Source organism: Oncorhynchus mykiss, unplaced genomic scaffold (genome assembly GCF_013265735.2).
Source record: "Oncorhynchus mykiss isolate Arlee unplaced genomic scaffold, USDA_OmykA_1.1 un_scaffold_85, whole genome shotgun sequence".
Classification (NCBI taxonomy): Eukaryota; Metazoa; Chordata; class Actinopteri; order Salmoniformes; family Salmonidae; genus Oncorhynchus; species Oncorhynchus mykiss.
This window is the reverse complement of record NW_023493658.1, coordinates 2,238,696-2,250,479: the sequence shown is the minus strand read 5'-3', so window position 1 is coordinate 2,250,479 and position 11,784 is coordinate 2,238,696. Positions and strand designations below refer to the sequence as shown.

Below are 11,784 nucleotides of genomic sequence, written 5' to 3'. Positions count from 1 at the left end.
TGAGAGACACAGGCAGAGAGAGAGACACAGACAGACAGAGAGAGACAGAGAGAGTGAGACAGACAGAGAGAGAGAAAGAGGGACAGAGAGGATCGTTGTGAATGAGGTAAAGAGGATGGTTGTAAATGAGGTAAAGAGGTTAGAGTCTCTGAAATATCTTCTTCTCTCCACCTTGTTTGTTCTTCCAGCTCAGGTCAGAGTTTGTCTTTCCTAGTAATTACTTTTTTTAATCTTTCAGAACTTGGACTTTCTCAAGGTGTGTGTGTACGTGTGTGTGTACGTGTGTGTGTGTGTGTGTGTGTGTGTGTACGTGTGTGTGTGTACGTGTGTGTGTGTGTGTGTGTGTACGTGTGTGTGTACGTGTGTGTGTGTACGTATGTGTACGCGCGTGTGTGTACGTGTGTACGTGTGTGTGTGTGTGTGTGTACGTGTGTGTGTACGAGTGTGTATGTGTGTGTACGTGTGTGTGTGTACGTGTGTGTGTGTGTGTACGTGTGTGTGTGTGTACGTGTGTGTGTGTGTATGTGTGTGTGTGTACGTGTGTGTACGAGTGTGTATGTGTGTGTACGAATGTGTGTGTGTGTGTGTGTGTGTGTGTGTGTGTGTGTGTGTGTGTGTGTGTGTGTGTTTACGTGTATGTGCGTGTGTGTTTGCATCTTCAAGTTGTGTATATATTCAGCCACACACACCTGGTATGTTACCACAGCTCATCAATACTCTTAATTACTGGAACCCTTCTGATGCTCACTCCCTTGTACCATTACACACTATCTCTCTGGAGCATCACGACTACACACTATCTCTCTGGAGCATCACGACTACACACTATCTCTCTGGAGCATCATGACTACACACTATCTCTCTGGAGCATCACGACTACACACTATCTCTCTGGAGCATCATGACTACACACTATCTCTCTGGAGCATCATGACTACACACTATCTCTCTGGAGCATCATGACTACACACTATCTCTCTGGAGCATCATGACTACACACTATCTCTCTGGAGCATCATGACTACACACTATCTCTCTGGAGCATCATGACTACACACTATCTCTCTGGAGCATCATGACTACACACTCTCTCTCTGGAGCATCACGACTACACACTATCTCTCTGGAGCATCATGACTACACACTATCTCTCTGGAGCATCATGACTACACACTATCTCTCTGGAGCATCATGACTACACACTATCTCTCTGGAGCATCATGACTACACACTATCTCTCTGGAGCATCATGACTACACACTATCTCTCTGGAGCATCATGACTACACACTATCTTTCTGGAGCATCATGACTACACACTATCTCTCTGGAGCATCATGACTACACACTATCTCTCTGGAGCATCATGACTACACACTATCTCTCTGGAGCATCACAACTACACACTATCTCTCTGGAGCATCACGACTACACACTATCTCTCTGGAGCATCATGACTACACACTATCTCTCTGGAGCATCATGACTACACACTATCTCTCTGGAGCATCATGACTACACACTATCTCTCTGGAGCATCATGACTACACACTATCTCTCTGGAGCATCACGACTACACACTATCTCTCTGGAGCATCACGACTACACACTATCTCTCTGGAGCATCACGACTACACACTATCTCTCTGGAGCATCATGACTACACACTATCTCTCTGGAGCATCATGACTACACACTATCTCTCTGGAGCATCACGACTACACACTATCTCTCTGGAGCATCATGACTACACACTATCTCTCTGGAGCATCATGACTACACACTATCGCTCTGGAGCATCATAACTACACACTATCTCTCTGGAGCATCACGACTACACACTATCTCTCTGGAGCATCACGACTACACACTATCTCTCTGGAGCATCATGACTACACACTATCTCTCTGGAGCATCATGACTACACACTATCTCTCTGGAGCATCATGACTACACACTATCTCTCTGGAGCATCATGACTACACACTATCTCTCTGGAGCATCATGACTACACACTATCTTTCTGGAGCATCATGACTACACACCATCTCTCTGGAGCATCATGACTACACACTATCTCTCTGGAGCATCACGACTACACACTATCTCTCTGGAGCATCATGACTACACACTATCTCTCTGGAGCATCATGACTACACACTATCTCTCTGGAGCATCATAACTACACACTATCTCTCTGGAGCATCACGACTACACACTATCTCTCTGGAGCATCACGACTACACACTATCTCTCTGGAGCATCATGACTACACACTATCTCTCTGGAGCATCATGACTACACACTATCTCTCTGGAGCATCATGACTACACACTATCTCTCTGGAGCATCATGACTACACACTATCTCTCTGGAGCATCATGACTACACACTATCTCTCTGGAGCATCATGACTACACACTATCTTTCTGGAGCATCATGACTACACACCATCTCTCTGGAGCATCATGACTACACACTATCTCTCTGGAGCATCATGATTCATCACGACTACACACTATCTCTCTGGAGCATCATGATTTATCACGACTACACACTATCTCTCTGGAGCATCATGACTACACACTATCTCTCTGGAGCAGAATGTCCATCATGACTACACACTATCTTTCTGGAGCATCATGACTACACACTTTCTCTCTGGAGCATCATGATTCATCACGAATACACACTATCTCTCTGGAGCATCATGATTCATCACGACTACACACAATCTCTCTGGAGCATCACGGTCCATCATGACTACACACTTTCTCTCTGGAGCATCATGATTCATCACGAATACACACTATCTCTCTGGAGCATCATGATTCATCACGACTACACACAATCTCTCTGGAGCATCACGGTCCATCATGACTACACACTATCTCTCTGGAGCATCACGGTCCTTCATGACGACACACTATCTCTCTGGAGCATCATGGTCCATCATGACGACACACTATCTCTCTGGAGCCTCATGGTCCATCATGACGACACACTATCTATCTGGAGCATCATGGTCCATTCTAACTCATTAGGGGAAATCTGTTTCTGTGTTCTGAGTGGATTTGGAATTCAGCCCCAATATTCTGTGTTTCTGTGTTCTGAGTAGAATTGGAATTCAGCCCCAGTATTCTGTGTTTCTGTGTTCTGAGTGGAATTGGAATTCAGACCCAGTATTCTGTGTTCCTGTGTACTGAGTGGAATTGGAATTCAGACCCAGTATTCTGTGTTCCTGTGTTCTGAGTGGAATTCAGCCCCAGTATTCTGTGTTTCTGTGTTCTGCGTGGAGTTCAGACCAGGTAGATAATTAACTCAGCCAGTCACAGAGTTAATGTCCTTCTCAGATGAACCATCTCTCTCTCTACTCCATCATGTCTCAGTAATAATCCCTGTCATCCTTTACCTTCCTTCATAGAGGGATCAATAACAGTACTGGTGCTCTGCTCTGTACAACTCACATGTTTCTGATTGGATAGAGAGAGACACTCCTTGAGCTAAAGGAAACTCTGTGAAAGATAGCCAGACAGGGACTGTGTGTGTGTGTGTGTGTGTGTGTGTGTGTGTGTGTGTGTGTGTGTGTGTGTGTGTGTGTGTGTGTGTGTGTGTGTGTGTGTGTGTGTGTGTGTGTGTGTGTGTGTGTGTGTGTGTGTGTGTGTGTGTGTGTGTGTGTGTGTGTGTGTGTGTGTGTGTGTGTGTGTGTAAGAGATTGAGAGATAAAGGGAGCAGAGAGATGATGATGAGTGAGGATGGAAGGAGAGAATTTAATCGTTTAATCTCCCAAAGTGGGAAAATAACGAGTGTCTGGTAACTCAGATTGGATTCCCCTAAAGATCTGAATTAGGTTCATAGGGAGGGAGGGAGGGAGGGAGGGAGGGAGGGAGGGAGGGAGGGAGGGAGGGAAAGAGAACAAGAGAGGGAGAGAGAAAAAAATAAATGCAAGAGTTTGTAAATGAAAAAGATGGAAAAGGGAGAGAAAGAAATCAACAATTGGGCGCTAGAGATTTCCACTTAAAAAACAAACAAAACACAAAACCTCCCTTGGGGGAAGTTCACTTTGCATCAGCCCAATATGGATGGCATCTTTGTTGCCATGACGAGGAGAGCGAGGGAGAGGGCATTAAGTGAATTTTTGCATTTTGAATAAGTGTGTGCATGTGTGTGTGTGTGCCTCTGTGTATGCGTGTGAGAGAGAGAGACATAATAAGCAGGTACTGAAAGCTACAGATAATTGCAGTAGATTTGATTTCTGTCTCTACAATAAACTTTAGCCTCTTAAGCCACAGGTGGAGGGAGGAGGATAATAGAGAAGGAGAGAGGGAGGGGAGAGGAGGAGGAGGTGGAGAGAGGTGGAGGAGGTGGAGGGAGAGGAGGAGGAGGAGGAGGTGGAGAGAGGTGGAGGAGGTGGAGGGAGAGGAGGAGGAGGTGGAGAGAGGAGGAGGAGGTGGAGGGAGAGGAGGAGGAGGAGGTGGAGAGAGGTGGAGGAGGTGGAGGGAGAGGAGGAGGAGGAGGTGGAGAGAGGAGGAGGAGGTGGAGGGAGAGGAGGAGGAGGAGGTGGAGAGAGGAGGAGGAGGTGGAGGGAGAGGAGGAGGAGGAGGTGGAGAGAGGAGGAGGAGGTGGAGGGAGAGGAGGAGGAGGAGGTGGAGAGAGGAGGAGGAGGTGGAGGGAGAGGAGGAGGAGGTGGAGAGAGAGGAGGAGAAGGTGTAGGTAGAGGAGGAGGAAGTGGAGAGAGGAGGAGGTTAAGGAGAGGAGGGGGAAGGGGAGAGAGGAGGAGGAGGTGGAGGGAGAGGGAGGATGAGGTGGGGGAAGAGAAGGATGGAGGGGAGAGAGGAGGAGGAGAGGAAAGTGGGAGAGGGAGTAAGGGGAGAGAAAGAAGGTGGAAGGAGAGGAGGAGGAAGTGGAGAGAGGAGGAGGAGGTGGAGGGAGAGAAGGATTGGAGAGAGAAAACAACAAAAAACAAATATTTGTCTGGGTGAAGTTCACTGGGTGTAATTTGCATAGAAATGTGAAATTGTTGTTTTAGCTTCTGTCAATGTTCCAGTTGTTTTAGCTTCTGTCAATGTTCCAGTTCTTTTTGTTCTTGTAGTTGTGTGTCGGCCGTATTGAGAGCGTGTTTTAAAGGGATAGTGATGTTGTAGTTGTGTGTCGGCCGTATTGAGAGCGTGTATTAAAGGGATAGTGATGTTGTAGTTGTGTGTCGGCCGTATTGAGAGCGTGTATTAAAGGGATAGTGATGTTGTAGTTGTTTGGTCGGCCGTATTGAGAGCGTGTATTAAAGGGATAGTGATGTTGTAGTTGTGTGTCGGCCGTATTGAGAGCGTGTATTAAAGGGATAGTGATGTTGTAGTTGTGTGTCGGCCGTATTGAGAGCGTGTATTAAAGGGATAGTGATGTTGTAGTTGTGTGTCGGCCGTATTGAGAGCGTGTATTAAAGGGATAGTGATGTTGTAGTTGTGTGTTGGCCGTATTGAGAGCGTGTATTAAAGGGATAGTGATGTTGTAGTTGTGTGTCGGCCGTATTGAGAGCGTGTATTAAAGGGATAGTGATGTTGTAGTTGTGTGTCGGCCGTATTGAGAGCGTGTATTAAAGGGATAGTGATGTTGTAGTTGTGTGTCGGCCGTATTGAGAGCGTGTATTAAAGGGATAGTGATGTTGTAGTTGTGTGTCGGCCGTATTGAGAGCGTGTATTAAAGGGATAGTGATGTTGTAGTTGTGTGTCGGCCGTATTGAGAGCGTGTATTAAAGGGATAGTGATGTTGTAGTTGTGTGTCGGCCGTATTGAGAGCGTGTATTAAAGGGATAGTGATGTTTTTACCAGTTGAGTTTTTATACCCAGACATTTAATTTCAACAGAATAATCAAAAGGCTGGGGGCTGTATTGTAGCGGTGGACTATTCAGTTTCTAGTGCACTTCTTTTGACCAGAGCCCTGTGGACCCTATGAGCCCTGCTGTATTGTAGCGGTGGACTATTCAGTTTCTAGTGCACTTCTTTTGACCAGAGCCCTGTGGACCCTATGAGCCCTGCTGTATTGTAGCGGTGGACTATTCAGTTTCTAGTGCACTTCTTTTGACCAGAGCCCTGTGGACCCTATGAGCCCTGCTGTATTGTAGGGGTGGACTATGTTCCAAATGGCAGCCTAGTCCATTTCTAGTGCACTACTTTTATTTATTTATTTTTTTATTTATTTTACCTTTATTTAACCAGGTAGGCAAGTTGAGAACAAGTTCTCATTTACAATTGCGACCTGGCCAAGATAAAGCAAAGCAGTTCGACAGATACAACAACACAGAGTTACACATGGAGTAAAACAAACATACAGTCAATAATACAGTATAAACAAGTCTATATACAATGTGAGCAAATGAGGTGAGAAGGGAGGTAAAGGCAAAAAAAATATATAATATTTTTGACCAGAGCCCTGTGGACCCTATGAGCCCTGCTGTATTGTAGGGGTGGACTATGTTCCAAATGGCAGCCTAGTCCTTTTCTAGTGCACTACTTTTGACCAGAGCCCTGTGGACCCTATGAGCCCTGCTGTAAAGGAGTGCACTATGTAGGGAATAGAGAGTCATTTGGAAAGCAACCTAGGGCTAAAGGGTTTAGGGTTGGTTTTGACAGGGTTGGTTTTGACAGGGTTGGTTTTGACAGGGTTGGTTTTGACAGGGTTGGTTTTGACAGGGTTGGTTTTGACAGGGGGAAAAGACAGGGTTGGTTTTGACAGGGGGAAAAGACAGGGTTGGTTTTGACAGGGTTGGTTTTGACAGGGGGAAAAGACAGGGTTGGTTTTGACAAGGGGAAAAGACAGGGTTGGTTTTGACAGGGTTGGTTTTGACAGGGTTGGTTTTGACAGGGGGTGAAGACAAGGTTGGTTTTGACAAGGGGAAAGAAGGGGTTGAAGACAGGGTTGGTTTTGACAGGAGTGAAGACAGGGTTGGTTTTGACAGGGGATGAAGACAGGGTTGGTTTTGACAGGGGTGAAGACAGGGTTGGTTTTGGCAGGGGGTGAAGACGGGGTTGGTTTTGACACAGTTGGTTTTGACAGGGGGTGAAGACTTTTCATTTTGGCAGGGTTGGTTTTGACAGGGTTGGTTTTGACAGGAGGTGAAAACAGGGTTGGTTTTGACAGGGTTGAAGAAAGGGTTTGTTTTGACAGGGTTGGTTTTGACAGGAGGTGAAAACAGGGTTGGTTTTGACAGGGTTGAAGACAGGGTTGGTTTTGACACGGTTGGTTTTGACAGGGGGTGAAGACTTTTGGTTTTGACAGGGTTGGTTTTGACAGGGGGTGAAGACAGGGTTGGTTTTGTCAGGGGGTGAAGACAGGGTTGGTTTTGACAGGGGGTGAAGACAGGGTTGGTTTTGACAGGGGGGAAGACAGGGTTGGTTTTGACAGGGTTGGTTCTGTCAGGGGGTGAAGATAGGGTTGGTTTTGACAGGGGGGAAGACAGGGTTGGTTTTGTCAGGGGGTGAAGACAGGGTTGGTTTTGACAGGGGGGAGGACAGGGTTGGTTTTGACAGGGTTGGTTTTGACAGGGGTGAAGACCGGGTTGGTTTTGACAGGGGGGTGAAGACAGGGTTGGTTTTGTCAGGGGGTGAAGACAGGGTTGGTTTTGACAGGGGGGTGAAGACAGGGTTGGTTTTGTCAGGGGGTGAAGACAGGGTTGGTTTTGACAGGGGGTGAAGACAGGGTTGGTTTTGACAGGGGGGAAGACAGGGTTGGTTTTGACAGGGTTGGTTCTGTCAGGGGTGAAGACAGGGTTGGTTTTGACGGGTCAACCAAGCACATCTTTGTCACACATACACACTGAGACTGCAATGACTGGCTCTAAAGCTGTGACCAATAGTTAATGGAAGAGAACTGATGACTCCGTCCGTCCGTCCGTCCGTCCGTCCGTCCGTCCGTCCGTCCGTCCGTCCGTCCGTCCGTCCGTCCGTCCGTCCTCCTCTCTCGCTCTCTCTCTTCATTTATTTCTCTCTCTCTCTCTCTCTCTCTCTCTCTCTCTCTCTCTCTCTCTCTCTCTCTCTCTCTCTCTCTCTCTCTCTCTCTCTCTCTCTCTCTCTCTCTCTCTCTCTCTCTCTCTCTCTCTCTCTCTCTCTCTCTCGGAGGTACTGTATGATCGGTGTCAGTCAAGGGTTCAGTCAGTCAGTCCCTCATCCATCATACACAGACACACACAATACTACCATCCTCTCCATCATCCATCAATCAACCATCCAGCCACCCAGTCACACCTCACAGGACAGGAGAGAGAGGGGGGAAACAGGGGGTTGGGAGAATGGAGAGAGGGGGGAAACAGGGGGTTGGGAGAATGGAGAGAGAGGGGGGAAACAGGGGGTTGGGAGAATGGAGAGAGAGGGGGGAAACAGGGGGTTGGGAGAATGGAGAGAGGGGATGGGATACAGGGGGGTTGGGAGAATGGAGAGAGGGGGGAAACAGGGGGTTGGGAGAATGGAGAGAGGGGGGGGGGAACACGGGGGTTGGGAGAATGGAGAGAGGGGGGGGAACACGGGGGTTGGGAGAATGGAGAGAGGGGGGGTAACACGGGGGTTGGGAGAATGGAGAGAGAGGGGGGAAACAGGGGGTTGGGAGAATGGAGAGAGGGGGGGGGAACACGGGGGTTGGGAGAATGGAGAGGGGGGGGGGGAACAGGGGGTTGGGAGAATGGAGAGAGGGGGGGGAACACGGGGGTTGGGAGAATGGAGAGAGAGGGGGGAAACAGGGGGTTGGGAGAATGGAGAGAGGGGGGGGGGGAACACGGGGGTTGGGAGAATGGAGAGAGGGGGGGGGGGAAACAGGGGGTTGGGAGAATGGAGAGAGGGGGGGAACAGGGGGGTTGGGAGAATGGAGAGAGGGGAGGGGATACAGGGGGGTTGGGAGAATGGAGAGAGGGGAGAGAGGGGAGGGGATTACAGGGGGGTTGGGAGAATGGAGAGAGGAGGTGGTGAGGGCTATGAAGATGACATGAGAAGCAGAGAGAGATGTAAGAAAGAGAGCAGTAGAGAGAGAGGTAGAAGGAGAGAGAGGGGTAAGAAAGAGAGTAGTAGAGAGAGAGGTAGAAGGAGAGAGGTAGAGAGAGAGGAGGAAGGGAAGAGGTAGAGAGGAGGATGAGAGAGAGGTAGAAGGAGAGAGGTAGAAGGGGAGAGGTAGAGAGGATGGTTAGAGAGGAAGAAGGGGAGAGGTAGAAGGGGAGAGGTAGAGAGGATGGTTAGAGAGAGGGAGAGAGAAAGAGAGAGGTAGAGAGGAGGGTTAAATATATATATATAGAGAGAGAGGTAGATAGAGAGGTAGAGAGGAGGGTTATGTAGAGAGAGGTAGGAGAGAGGTAGAGAGGAGGGTTAGAGAGAGATAGGTAGAGAGAGAGGTAGAGAGGAGGGTTAGAGAGAGAGAGAGGTAGAGAGGAGGGTTAGATAGAGAGAGGTAGATAGAGAGAGAGGTAGAGAGAGAGAGGTAGAGAAAGAGGTAGAGAGGACGGTTAGAAAGAGAGAGAGGTAGAGAGGAGGGTTATATAGAGTGAGAGAGGAGGGTTAGAGAGAGTGAGGTAGAGAGGACAGGGCACACACAGTCTGTCTTGACCCCTGGCATTGACTGATTGACTTGACCCCTGGTATTGACTGGTTGACTTGACACCTGGCACTGACTGATTGACGGACCCCTGTCATTGACTGATTGACTGACCCCTGGTATTGACTGATTGACTGTCCCCTGGCATTGACTGACCCCTGGTATTGACTGACCCCTGGTATTGACTGATCCCTGGCATTGACTGACCCCTGGCATTGACTGATTGACTTGACCCCTGGTATTGACTGACCCCTGGTATTGACTGACCCCTGGCATTGACTGACCCCTGGTATTGACTGACCCCTGGTATTGACTTGACCCCTGGTATACAGTAGATAGAATATTCAGAGGGACAGAGGATCACACGCCTGTCACACACATACATGATATACACTGAACGGACAAAACGTTAGGAACACCTTCCTGGTGTTGAGTTGCACCCCCATTTGCCCTCAAAACAGCCTCAATTCATCAGGGACATGGACTCTACAAGGTGTTGAAAGAGTTCCACAGGGATGCTGGCCCATGTTGACTCCAATGCTTCCCACAGGGATGCTGGCCCATGTTGACTCCAATGCTTCCCACAGGGATGCTGGCCCATGTTGACTCCAATGCTTCCCACAGGGATGCTGGCCCATGTTGACTCCAATGCTTCCCACAGGGATGCTGGCCCATGTTGACTCCAATGCTTCCCACAGGGATGCTGGCCCATGTTGACTCCAAATCTTCCCACAGTTGTGTAACGTTGGCTGGATGTCCTCTGGGTGATGGACCATTCTTGATACACACGGGAAACTGTTGAGTGTTAAAAACCCAGCAGCGTTGCAGTTCTTGACACACTCTAAACCGGTGCGTCTGGCACTTAAATCTTTTGTCTTTGGAATTCACTGTTCCATGGTTGCCATGGCGCCGTAAGGTGGCCTAGCCTAAGAGATCTGTAAATATTGTAGATATGTGTTATTATTTGTAAGAATTTTTGTAGCATTTTTTTACATGTATTTTTTGCAGGGTTAGGCTGCTCTAGGATTTGATCATTATATTATGTGGTCTTGATGAAAAGTCTGTCTTTTGGCTTGATAACTAGCTAGCTGATAACTAGCTAGCTGATAACTAGCTAGCTGATAACTAGCTAGCTGGCTGCTTGGATTCAAATCATGTGTCTTTCTGTTTCATCTGTTTGGAAGTATTACACCAAGGACTGCAGGCCGTGTCCATAGGTAGCAGAGGAAGGTCAGGGACTGCAGGCCGTGTCCAGAGGTAGCAGAGGAAGGTCAGGGACAGCAGGCTGTGTCCAGAGGTAGCAAAGGTAGGTCAGGGACAGCAGGCTGTGTCCAGAGGTAGCAGAGGAAGGTCAGGGACAGCAGGCTGTGTCCAGGGGTAGCAGAGGAAGGTCAGGGACTGCAGGCTGTGTCCAGGGGTAGCAGAGGAAGGTCAGGGACTGCATGCTGTGTCCAGAGGAAGGTCAAGGACTGCATGCTGTGTCCTTAGGTAGCAGAGGAAGATCAGGGACTGCATGCTATGTCCAGAGGAAGGTCAGGGACAGCAGGCTGTGTCCAGAGGTAGCAGAGGTAGGTCAGGGACAGCAGACTGTGTCCAGAGGTAGCAGAGGAAGGTGAGGGACAGCATGCTGTGTCCAGGGGTAGCAGAGGAAGCCAGGGACAGCATGCTGTGTCCAGAGGTAGCAGAGGAAGGTCAGGGACAGCAGGCTGTGTCCAGAGGTAGCAGAGGAAGGTCAGGGACTGCATGCTGTGTCCAGGGTTAGCAGAGGAAGGTCGTGGACATTATGCTGTGTCCAGAGGTAGCAGAGGAAGGTCAGGGACTGCATGCTGTGTCCAGAGGAAGGTCAATGACAGCAGGCTGTGTCCAGAGGAAGGTCAAGGACAGCAGGCTGTGTCCAGAGGAAGGTCAAGGACAGCAGGCTGTGTCCAGAGGAAGGTCAGGGACTGCATGCCGTGTCCAGAGGTAGCAGAGGGAGGTCAAGGACTGCATGCTGTGTCCAGAGGAAGGTCAGGGACTGCATGCTGTGTCCAGAGGGAGGTCAGGGACTGCATGCTGTGTACAGAGGAAGGTCAGGGACAGCAGGCTGTGTCCAGAGGTAGCAGAGAAAGGTCGGGGACAGCAGGCTGTGTCCAGAGGTAGCAGAGGAAGGTCAGGCACTGCATGCTGTGTCCAGAGGGAGGTCACGGACTGCATGTTGTGTCCAGAGGAAGGTCAGGG

The 11,784-nt window shown here is 49.0% G+C and overlaps 1 long non-coding RNA gene across 1 annotated transcript; it reads left to right on the top strand.

Annotated features, from left to right (window-relative positions):
* The first annotated feature begins 10,872 nt into the window (after positions 1 to 10,872).
* LOC118946770 lies at positions 10,873 to 11,518 on the top strand. Its single transcript, XR_005041624.1, has 3 exons — positions 10,873 to 10,984; positions 11,246 to 11,365; positions 11,499 to 11,518. It is a non-coding gene; the product is annotated as an uncharacterized LOC118946770 (long non-coding RNA).
* The last annotated feature ends 266 nt before the right edge of the window (positions 11,519 to 11,784 follow it).